The sequence below is a fragment of the Anolis sagrei genome, chromosome Y, assembly GCF_037176765.1.
Source record: "Anolis sagrei isolate rAnoSag1 chromosome Y, rAnoSag1.mat, whole genome shotgun sequence".
Classification (NCBI taxonomy): domain Eukaryota; kingdom Metazoa; phylum Chordata; class Lepidosauria; order Squamata; family Dactyloidae; genus Anolis; species Anolis sagrei.
The window spans coordinates 29,793,606-29,804,043 of record NC_090035.1 but is presented as its reverse complement, the minus strand read 5'-3'; positions in this window follow the sequence as shown (position 1 = coordinate 29,804,043).

The following is a 10,438-nucleotide window of genomic DNA, read 5'->3' as shown; positions in this document are numbered from 1 at the left end:
AATTCTCTCACACCAGAAGCAACATTAGATTCAATGGTAGATGAGACTCAAGTAAATACAGGTAATAACAATAGCAGCAACAACAATTCTCTCTAGTAACTGTTGCTGGAATAGCTCTGCAGTCACCCTTTCTCATTGCCCTGGTTTTCAGCACCTCCAGAAGCCCTTTAATTGGGGCATTGCTTGGCTTAAAAGAGACGTTTTTGCAGGGCACCATTGGCAGAAGTAGCTACGATACCATATTTTCATTGTGGTTGCTTCAACTAATGATGCAAAACCTTGATTCTGATGAGTAACGATTCCAGCAAGGAAGCAGAAATACTATTATGCCAATGATCTAGGGAGTCTGAGTCAAGTGAGCATGAATAGGAAGCCTGTATACTTCAAGGGGATTGGTTTTGAGTCTTCTGAGGTGGGACCGGGATTACTGGTCTATTTGGAATAACAACCACTGATAAACGCACCTTTAAGTGGGGATGAAAAAAGGAAACCTATTTTAAAAGTCCTGAAGAGGATCTCCTGAAACATTATGGAGTAGATCAGTGTGAAGCATCATAGGAACTTAAGCTTGCAAAAAACAAAAACAAAACCCTTTGGGAGAAAAGAAAAACCTTAAAAGAATTTCTAGGAATGCCAAAGTTTTGGTCATTGTCATGGCACAAAGCGTTACTGTCTGAGTCATGAAATTGTTACAAAACTTTAAATGAGCCACAATTATCTTATCTTTCCAGTGTGCCCTTCATCCACCTTGTAATAAGGACCACATTCCTGTTCACTTTTCTTCAATTCTGTGTTGTGTAGTGAAATGGTACAGTCTGTACTGACAATTCTTTTTAGATTCTTAAGGTAAAGGTAAAGGTTTCCCCCTGACATTAAGTGTAGTCGCGTCCGACTCTGGGGGATGGTACTCCTCTCCATTTCTACGCCAAAGAGCCGCCATTGCTTGTAGACACCTCCACGGTCATGTGGCCAGCATGACTTTATGGAGTGCCATTACCTTCCCGCAGAAGCGGTACCTATTGATCTAGTCACACTTGCATGTTTTCGAACTGGTAGGTTGGCAGAAGCTGGGGCTAACAGCGGGAGCTCAGCCTGCTCCCTAGATTCGAACTGCCAGCCTTTTGGTCAACAAGTTCAGCAGCTCAGCGGTTTAATCTGCTGCTCCACCAAGGCAGATTCTTACTGGCTTCTAAACCCGAGTCCCACTCCATGTGAGAAATTTCACCTTGGATGTCATCTTATTCCTGTTAACGGAAATGTGGGGTTTCTCCGTTGACTTTCCAATTGATTCCCCTTGTTTATTAGATTGACAAATTGAGAGCCAGCCAGGTTTCAGTGGTTTCAGTGTTGGACTGTATGTTGCTGTGGGGAGAAGGTTAGAGAGAGCGCGCTGGTGATTCTGAACAAATTATAATGGTCCCTTTGTGCATCGGCTGTGTTGTTATAAAGCACGGATGGGCAAACTTGCACCCTCCAGATGTTTTGGGCTTCAACTCCTACAATTCCTAACAGCCTCAGGCTCTTCCTTTTCCCCTTCAGCCGCTTAAGCCCAAGTTGCCCCATGCCTGTGATAGAGTTAGCTTTCTCTGAAATGATTCTCCAAGACCCACAGGAGCCGAGGATACCAAATATCTTTAATGTTCTGAATATATGAGTCATGCTCTTCAGCCCATATATATGGAGCTTTACCTATCTATATAAACAAAAAAGTAATGTTCATTTGTGGGATTAACATAAGTCAAAAACCACTGGACTAATTGACACGAAATTTGGACACAATACACCTATCGGGCCAACAAGTGACTATCACTCAAAAAAACACTGAAAAACACAGTGGAAGGGGCTTAAAAAGCCAAAAAAGCAAAAAGATGCTACAGCGCATGCACAAAACAACACCCCCTGGCAAAAAAACCCCACATAATAGCATATCCACACTCACTTTCAGACTACAGTTCCCAGCATCCCCTAAATCATGCCCTTTAGGAGAGTAGGATGATTCAAATGCACTGCTTCCAAGCTGCAAGCTTTCTTCTCCTGGGATTTCTTTGAGAGATTCCCAATTCCTGCATATTTCCAATTTCCTATTCCTGGACTGCAACTTCCAACAATCCTCCAGACAGATAAGATAGTTTAGGTAGGTAGACTTCCGGTGGAGGCAAGATGGGGGCTGCAGCAGCTTGCTGAAGCTCTCTGACCTCTAAGCTGTAAACCTCTCCCAAGGGGTCAGGGGATTAATATTTCTCCCCAACGACGACAGACAAGGTCGAGTTGGCACTTCTATCAAGGTATACAAGCAGCGAGGGGGCTTGTTTGGGAAACCTCTGCTAGCGGCACGTAATCCTTGGAGATAAGACCCGGGATGAGGACGCCGACCTAAGGTACGGCATGCGGCCTACCTCCTTCATTTAAAACATAATAAGCCTTAATTATAAAAGAAAGAAGAACTTAAGAGAGATAAAGGAAACAGAGGAAAAAAGGAGAAGAAGGAGAACTTGCTAAAATGAATTACCCATAGAAACTACAAAAGAGTAAATTAATAGTAACTAGAGCATATAGGAACCATAGGAACCAACCTGCTCACAAATGCTGCGGCAAGCCGGAGGAAAGACCGAGCACGTGTGGAGCCGCCAGGGAGTTGGTACTGTGGATTGCGGATTGCCGGCGGCGGCGAGTGGGCGAGTGGGGCGAACGGGGAGAGAGAGAGAGCCTCGGCTGCTTCGGCTGCCGGCTACCGGCTGATGACGAGAGGAGTTTGCCAGTGTGGCTGCAGACGGAGACCAGAGTGGGAGAGCTGGAAACCCAAAAGACGGAAAGCAGCTCAAGGCCGCAAAGCAAAGCAAAGAAAGGTCGGAAAAGGTCGAAAAGGTTGAAAGGAAGCCGGGAAAACTGGAAAAGAAGAAAAGCGAGGAAAGACGAAGCATAAGAAGGAAGAAGGACGATAAATAATACAACAAGGTGTAGATCATCAAGGGAAGGAGAGAAAGAAAGAGCAAGAGAAGAGCATAGAGAGGAAGAGTAGAGAACGAGCTGTAAACCTAATCTGCAAGGCTACTACCTTCAGACTGCTAAACTACTACATTACAAGGAGAGCAGAGCGTGGAGTATGGAAATACCCAATACCAGTCTGGAAGTAAACCCTGACGAGGGAGAACGAGAAGAAAACCGCAAAGGTAAACAGCCTAACTAAATAGATATATATTAATATTAAAATATCCTAATTTATTTAACTTTACTAATGTTGTAGTGTAGAGTGTAATTCTGTATGTTACATGTATGCAATTCTTATGAGAACCTGTGTAAAGAATTACTGTACTGTATTGTATTATAGGGTATGATGCTTCTAGCATTGGATAACACAAATTTGTGCTGTGTCACAGTATATAGCGTATATTATATTACGCTGTAAGGAAATAATGTGTAGTATGTTGTCAGTGAAAATGGAATGATACTTTAAGATATTTTAAGATAGGATAACAACTGGAATAATTCGATGAGATGACATTGTGTAATAATTGTCAATAGACTATTGTAATAATTGTGAATAGACCATTGTAAAACTAGAGATAGGGACCTACGATCAACAATAAATGAAGAAGAGGATCCGAAGGATTTTGATGAATGCATCTGGCAAAGACATAGGATTTGGAGGTGAAACAGAAATTCTGAGAGCTAGGGATACCGTTTGGACAATAGGAATTTAAACTCTAAGAGGAGGAGGGTAGAAAGAACAAGGAAAGCAAGAGTTAGTAGCAGAAACTTTATTGAAATATATACTGATTGATGAGAAAAATTATAGGTAATAAAAGAGGAAGAAAACATGGAGCAATCGGCAGCAATAAAAGGCAATAAATCACTACTAGCAAGAAGACACTCACTACAAGGAGAAAAATTACAAAAACCGCTAGGAGAAAAACCTCAGAAAGCACAAGAAGAGCCATCTGCCACTGACATAATGGCAGAACTAATCAAAATTCAAGAAACACAAGGGAAATTACAAGAGGCACAAGAAAAAATGCAAGCATTCCAAACAAAGTTGGAATCTAAATTGGAGAAAATGATAAAAGATGAAATGGGAAAATTAGGAGAAGAAATTAAAGAGGAAATATCTGCTGTAAGAATAGAGATGAATACAATGCAAAAAGAAATTAATGAAATAAAAAAGAAGACATGACACAGAAGAAAACTATAGAAAAAACGAATAAAAGGGTGGACAAACTGGATGAAATAATGGAGAAAATAAACAAAATACAAGAAAGGACAGATAGAAATGAAACAGAATACCAAATTAGAATCAGGAACATCGAAGAAAAAGAACAAGATAACCTAAGGAGTATAATAACTGAAATTACTGCGAAGATTCTAGACTTACCACTACAGGAGATGGACAGAAATATAGACAGACTGTATAGAGTGCAAACAATGTATGCAAAGAAGAAGGGAACGGCAAGAGATATTGTAGTCCAGCTAGCAAGAAAGCACTTAAGGGATCAAATTCTTAAAAATAGCGCCAAAGAACCTATAATTTTTAGAGGCAAGAAAGTGATTATCTTAAAAGAAGTGTCAGCCTCTGACATGAGTAAAAGGAAACAATATTACTTCCTAACAGACGAATTAAAAAGGCTGCAGATAAAATTTAGATGGGAAAGAAAAGAGGGTGTAATGGCAACTTATAATGAAGAAAAACATTGGATAACATCAGTAGAAAAAGCCAAGATCTTCTACCAAAAAATTAAAAAAGATCAAGAGGATAAGAAAAAGCAAACGGAAAGGCACCCAACTAGGGAAGAGGAGAGAGAATCGGATGAGGATGACATAGAAATAACAAAGACACTGGACTCAACTAAAAGAAACAAGGGGGAGAAGAGAGCTAGGCAGATATCACCAGAAGACTATGGTGAACAAGGGCATAAGAATAAAGCAACAAAGGACTTAATAGATATGAAATTGGATGATGGCGTTAAAAATCTTATCGAATAATGTTAACGGGCTAAACAGCCCGAATAAAAGAAAATTAATCAGCAATGCGTTTAAGAGTCTAAAATGTGACGTAATAGCAGTACAGGAAACGCACATAATGCAAAAACATTCTGCACACCTGGAAAACAGATATTTAGGTAAATTATTCTACTCATCAGCCGTAAAGAAGAAGAGAGGGGTGGCATTGTATATTAAAGAAAATCTTGATCCCGAGCTAATTTTCAAAGACAACAATGGGAGAATGGTAGGTGTGAAGTGTAAAGTAAGCAGTTTAAGTATACTTATATGCAATATTTATGCCCCTAATGGAGCCAAGTCCAACTTTGTCAAATCTCTAAAGAAAGAACTAATAGAGCACAGGGTTGATAATATAATCTTAGGAGACTTTAATGGAGTCTTGGACAATAAAATAGATAAATCTGGGGGAAAAACAAGAGGGGGAGATCCTAAAGGAGGGAATTTACCATTAGTTTTCACACAATTACAAAAAGAATTCCACCTTCAAGACATTTAGTGGACCCTGAATCCAGAAGTAAGGGATTATACCTTTTTTTCGAAGGGACACGAGACATGGTCTCGCATCGACATGTGTTGGGTGTCGAAATCCTTGGTCATTAAAACTAAGAAGGTAACAATAATGCCTAGAACTCTTACGGATCATTGCCCACTGAAGATCGATATGATAATTAGTCAAAAAGAGAGAAGATGGAAACTAAATGATTGGCTAATACAATCAGAAGAAGACATAAAGTATAACAAAAAAATATTAAAGGAATATTTTGAGAATAATATAGGTAAAGGAACCAAATTAGGAATAGTATGGGACGCCAGTAAGGCGGTCATTCGAGGACACTTCATACAGCAAGGAGCCATCAAAAGTAAAAAAAAAGAAAAGAGGAACAGGAAAAATTGGCAGAGAAATTAAAAAATAAAGAGGATATATTAAAAAAAGGCCAGGAAATAAAAAAAAATCCAGTTAGAAATAGAAATGCTAAGGAAGGAGGTAAATGCGGCACAAATAAATCAAATGGCTAGAAAATTAAAATACCTAAAGGCCCAATATTTTGTTAAAGCTAACAAGCCGGGTAAATTCCTGGCAAGTAAGCTGGCGAAGAGGAGACAACAGAATTTCATAATGCAAATAATAGAAGGTAAGAACTATACGAAGGAAAAAGAGATTGCAAACCAATTCAGAGAATATTATCAAAAATTATATAAAAAAGATGTAGTCACAGAAGAGGATATTATGAAGTACATCTCGGACCAGAAAATCTCCAAAATATCTGACATAGAAAGAGAATCATTAAACAAATCAATAGAAGAAGAAGAAATTATAAGAGCAATAAAGAGGATGGCCAATAATAAGGCTCCAGGCCCAGATGGGCTGACCGCACACTATTATTAAACATTTAGAGAAGAGCTAACCTCCTGTTTGAGAGAAATAATGAATAATATCTTGGAAGGGGAGGAAATGCCGGTGACTTGGCACGAGGCATATATATCGTTAATACACAAAGAGAACACCGAGACTACAAAACTTAAAAATTATCGACCTATGTCTCTTCTGAATTGTGATTGTAAGATATTCACAAGCATACTAGCAGAAAGATTTAAAGCACTATTAAGTAAAAAAAATCAAAGAAGATCAAAGAGGCTTTTTACCAGGTAGACAGATGAGAGACAATGCAAGCGTAATTCTTAATGTCGTAGAATATTATGAAAGAAACCATCAAAAGGAAGTAGGATTGCTTTTTCTTGACACAGAAAAAGCTTTTGACCATACGAACTGGGACTACCTATTACTTATGCTGAAGGAAATGGATATCAGTTACCCTATACTAAATGCAGTAAAGATAATGTAATCTAGACAAACAGCAAAAGTGCTAGTTAATGGTTTGCACACAGAAGAAGTCGAAATAAAAAGAGGGGTGAGACAGGGATGTCCCCTGTCCCCTCTATTATTCATACTGGTGTTAGAAGTTTTGTTAGAAGATCTAAGAAATGATAAAGAATTAAAAGGCCTCAAAATTAGAACAGAACCTTAGCATTTGCAGATGACGTGGTTTGCATTATGGAGAATCCAGTAGAATCTATTCAAAAATGGATATTTAAAATAGAAAAATTTGGAAAACTAGCGGGGCTCAAGATAAATAGAAATAAAACAAAAATACTGACAAAAAATGTTAAGACAGAAAGAAAGGAAAAAATATTTATGAACTCAGGAATAGAAGTGGTTAAAAAAATCAAATATCTAGGCATCATAATTTCGTCCTCTAACATACATCTGTTTAAGGATAACTATGAAAACGTATGGGGTAATATACAAAAGAAATTTAAAAATTGGAAGTACTTAAATCTATCTATACTTGGGAAAATCGCAGCCATCAAAATGCTACTCAGATGCTATTCATGTTCCAAATGATCCCAATCATTAAGACAAATTCATGTTTCAAAAAATGGAACAAAGACATCCTAAACTTTATATGGAATAGGAAAAAAGCCAGGATAAAATTAAAAAATCTTACAGATGCCAAAAGTAGGGGAGGATGGGCTATGCCAGATATGCAGATATATTTTGAAGCCTGTGCTTTATCATGGGTAAAAATATGGGCTACTCTAGAGTAAAAAAAAACAACAAAAAACAAAACTAACTTTAGAAGGTCATGATATTAGAAGAGGGTGGCACGCCTATCTTTGCTATGGGAAAGCAAGAATAGAAAATAATTTTACTAATCACTATATTAGAGCCGCTCTACTAAAGACCTGGAACAAATATAAAGATATCATGTACCCAAAAATACCCATGTGGACATCGCCAGTAGAGGCATATCACAAAAGAGAGATACCGAAAAGCAGATGGCTTAGTTACAGGCAATTATTGGTTAAAATCAACAATGAATGGCACCTGAGGTCCATGGAAGAACTGAAGAGAGAGGACAAAGAAATAAGTTGGCTACAATATATACAAATTAAAGAATGTGTAAAGGTAGATCAAAAAGTGGAATTTAGTGAAAAGGACACTTGTTGGGATATAATTATGAAGAAAGAAAAAAAGCTGATCAGAATCTTATACAGAAACCTGTTAGAATGGAATAATGAGAAGGAGGTGGTGAAAGAAAATATGGTCAAGTGGGCCAGGGACGTAGGCCACTCTATATTACTAAGCGAATGGGAACAGGTGTGGAAGATTAAGTTAAAATATACCAGAGCCATCAGTATAGTTGAGAACTGGTACAAAGTTTTTTATAGATGGCACCTGACACCGGTCCAACTGGCTAAGTTTAGCAAAAACTACAATACTCAATGCTGGAAGTGCGGAAAAGAAGCTGGTACCTACTTTCATTTGTATTGGGATTGTAAGAAGATCAAAAAAATTTGGATGATGGTTCATAAACACACACAAAACATCATAAAAACGAAGTTTGATATAAAACCCGAATATTATTTATTGAGCATAACAGATTTAGGTCTGAAGAAAAATGAAGAAAAAATTCTTTTTTACTTATCGTCGACGGCTAAAATACTAATAGCGCAAAAGTGGAAAAGTAAGGAAATACCATCTAATGAAGATTGGTTAAAGAAGATAACAGATTTTAGGAATTGTGATAGATTATCGAACCAACTAGAGGATCAGAACAAGACCAAACAAACAAATTGGAATCACCTGGAAGAATATTTGAAGAATAAAATTAAACTGGACATATAAAATTCTATGGGGAAGAGGAATAAGAATTATAAGAGGAAAGAAAAAGGAATAACGAAGCTAGATAATTGTAGACTGAACGGAAGTGGTACTCACATATGTCTACCCAGCACCTCCCCTATTTCCCCTCTACCTCTTCTATCCTATTCCCCATCCCTTTCCCTACCTCTCTATTTTATTCCGCACTGTCTGTCTAAATTCCACAACTTTCTATCACAATGATCGTTCCCCCTCTTTCACTGTAAAGCAAAATTGCATAAAAATATTAAATAAAAAAAGATATATTAGGTAGGTAGGTAGGTAAGTAGGGAGATAGATTGATTAGGAGGATTGCTGGGAGTTTTAATCCAAGAATAGGTAGAGAAGGAAGAAGGGGGAGAAAGGGGAAGGGAAAAAGGGGGGGAAGGAAGGGAAGAGGAAGGAAGGAAGGAAAGAGGAAGGAAGGAAGGAAGGAAGGAAGGAAGGAAGGAAGGAAGGAGAGAAAGAAAGGAGGAAAGAAAGGAGGAGAGAAGGGGGGGAGGTTGGTCACAGTAATGTTATAAATCACAGAAATCTTTTGATGCCTGCCCTTTCCCACACATCAAAGCAATTGATCTTTATGACCAACTGTTGTCACCTTCCAGTTTCCTGCCCCATTTGTCCATGTCCCCCCTTTTATCCATATACTGTCTGACTTTACCAGGGATGTCATCGGGTTGTTGTGAGTTTTCTGGGCTGTATGGCCATGTTCCAGACGCATTCTGTTCTGACGTTTTGCCTGCATCTATGGCAGGTATTCTCAGAGGTTGTTAGGATGACCTCACAACACAGACTTCACAACCTCTGAGGATGCCTGTCATAGATGCAGTCGAAACATCAGGAGAAAATGCTTCTGGAACATGACTATGCAGCCCGGAAAACTCACAACAACCCAGTGGTTCCAGCCATGAAAGCCTTCAACAATACAGGGATATCATTGTTGCATGACATGAGTGATTATGACAAATGGCCATATAAATCCAGTGGCAAATCTGTCTCTCAGCCTCAGGAGAAGACAACGGCAAACCCTTTAAGGATTAATCTTTCATAACAACAGCAATCCCACTGGAACATCTTAGGGTCACCATTAATAGGAAATATCTAGGAACACAGCAATTAGTTTGGCTGGGAAATATCCCTGGAGAGAACGCTCATTAAGATACCAAAATAAGCAATTTGTTAAAAGTCAAAGTACAAAACTTTGAACATTTCTATACAATCACTTTGGTAATAATTAATACCTAAGATGCTACATAAATCTGGTGGCTTGTGTTGAGAAAATTATGTGTTCTGACAGGGACAGTGGTCTTCTTACAGACCCATTTTCCAAAATGTTCCAAAACATTGCTATAAAAGAGCAATGGTTGTTATCATACCGATTTGTATGTCACAAATTTGTTTATGAGGCAGACAGGGCTGAGCAAGAAGCAATAATCCTTTTTTTTTAAAACCCACTCCATAATTATGTAGAAAGACATTGCAATTTGTACATGCTACAAGAAATAGGTTTTAAAATCTGCCTAGTAATCGGGTCACTTCTAAAAAGTGGTCCAAAGCAAATATTTGAAAGGGAAAGAGAGAAATAGCTTTCCAAAGAGCTGGGTGCACAACATAAACAACAACAATAATAATCAATAATAACACTATGTAACAAAATTTGAAAAATGTTCTGTTCCTGGTTTGAAAGTATTATTTCCTGTTTAATTGTGCTGTACTTACTTTGAAAGAAGTTGTTCTATT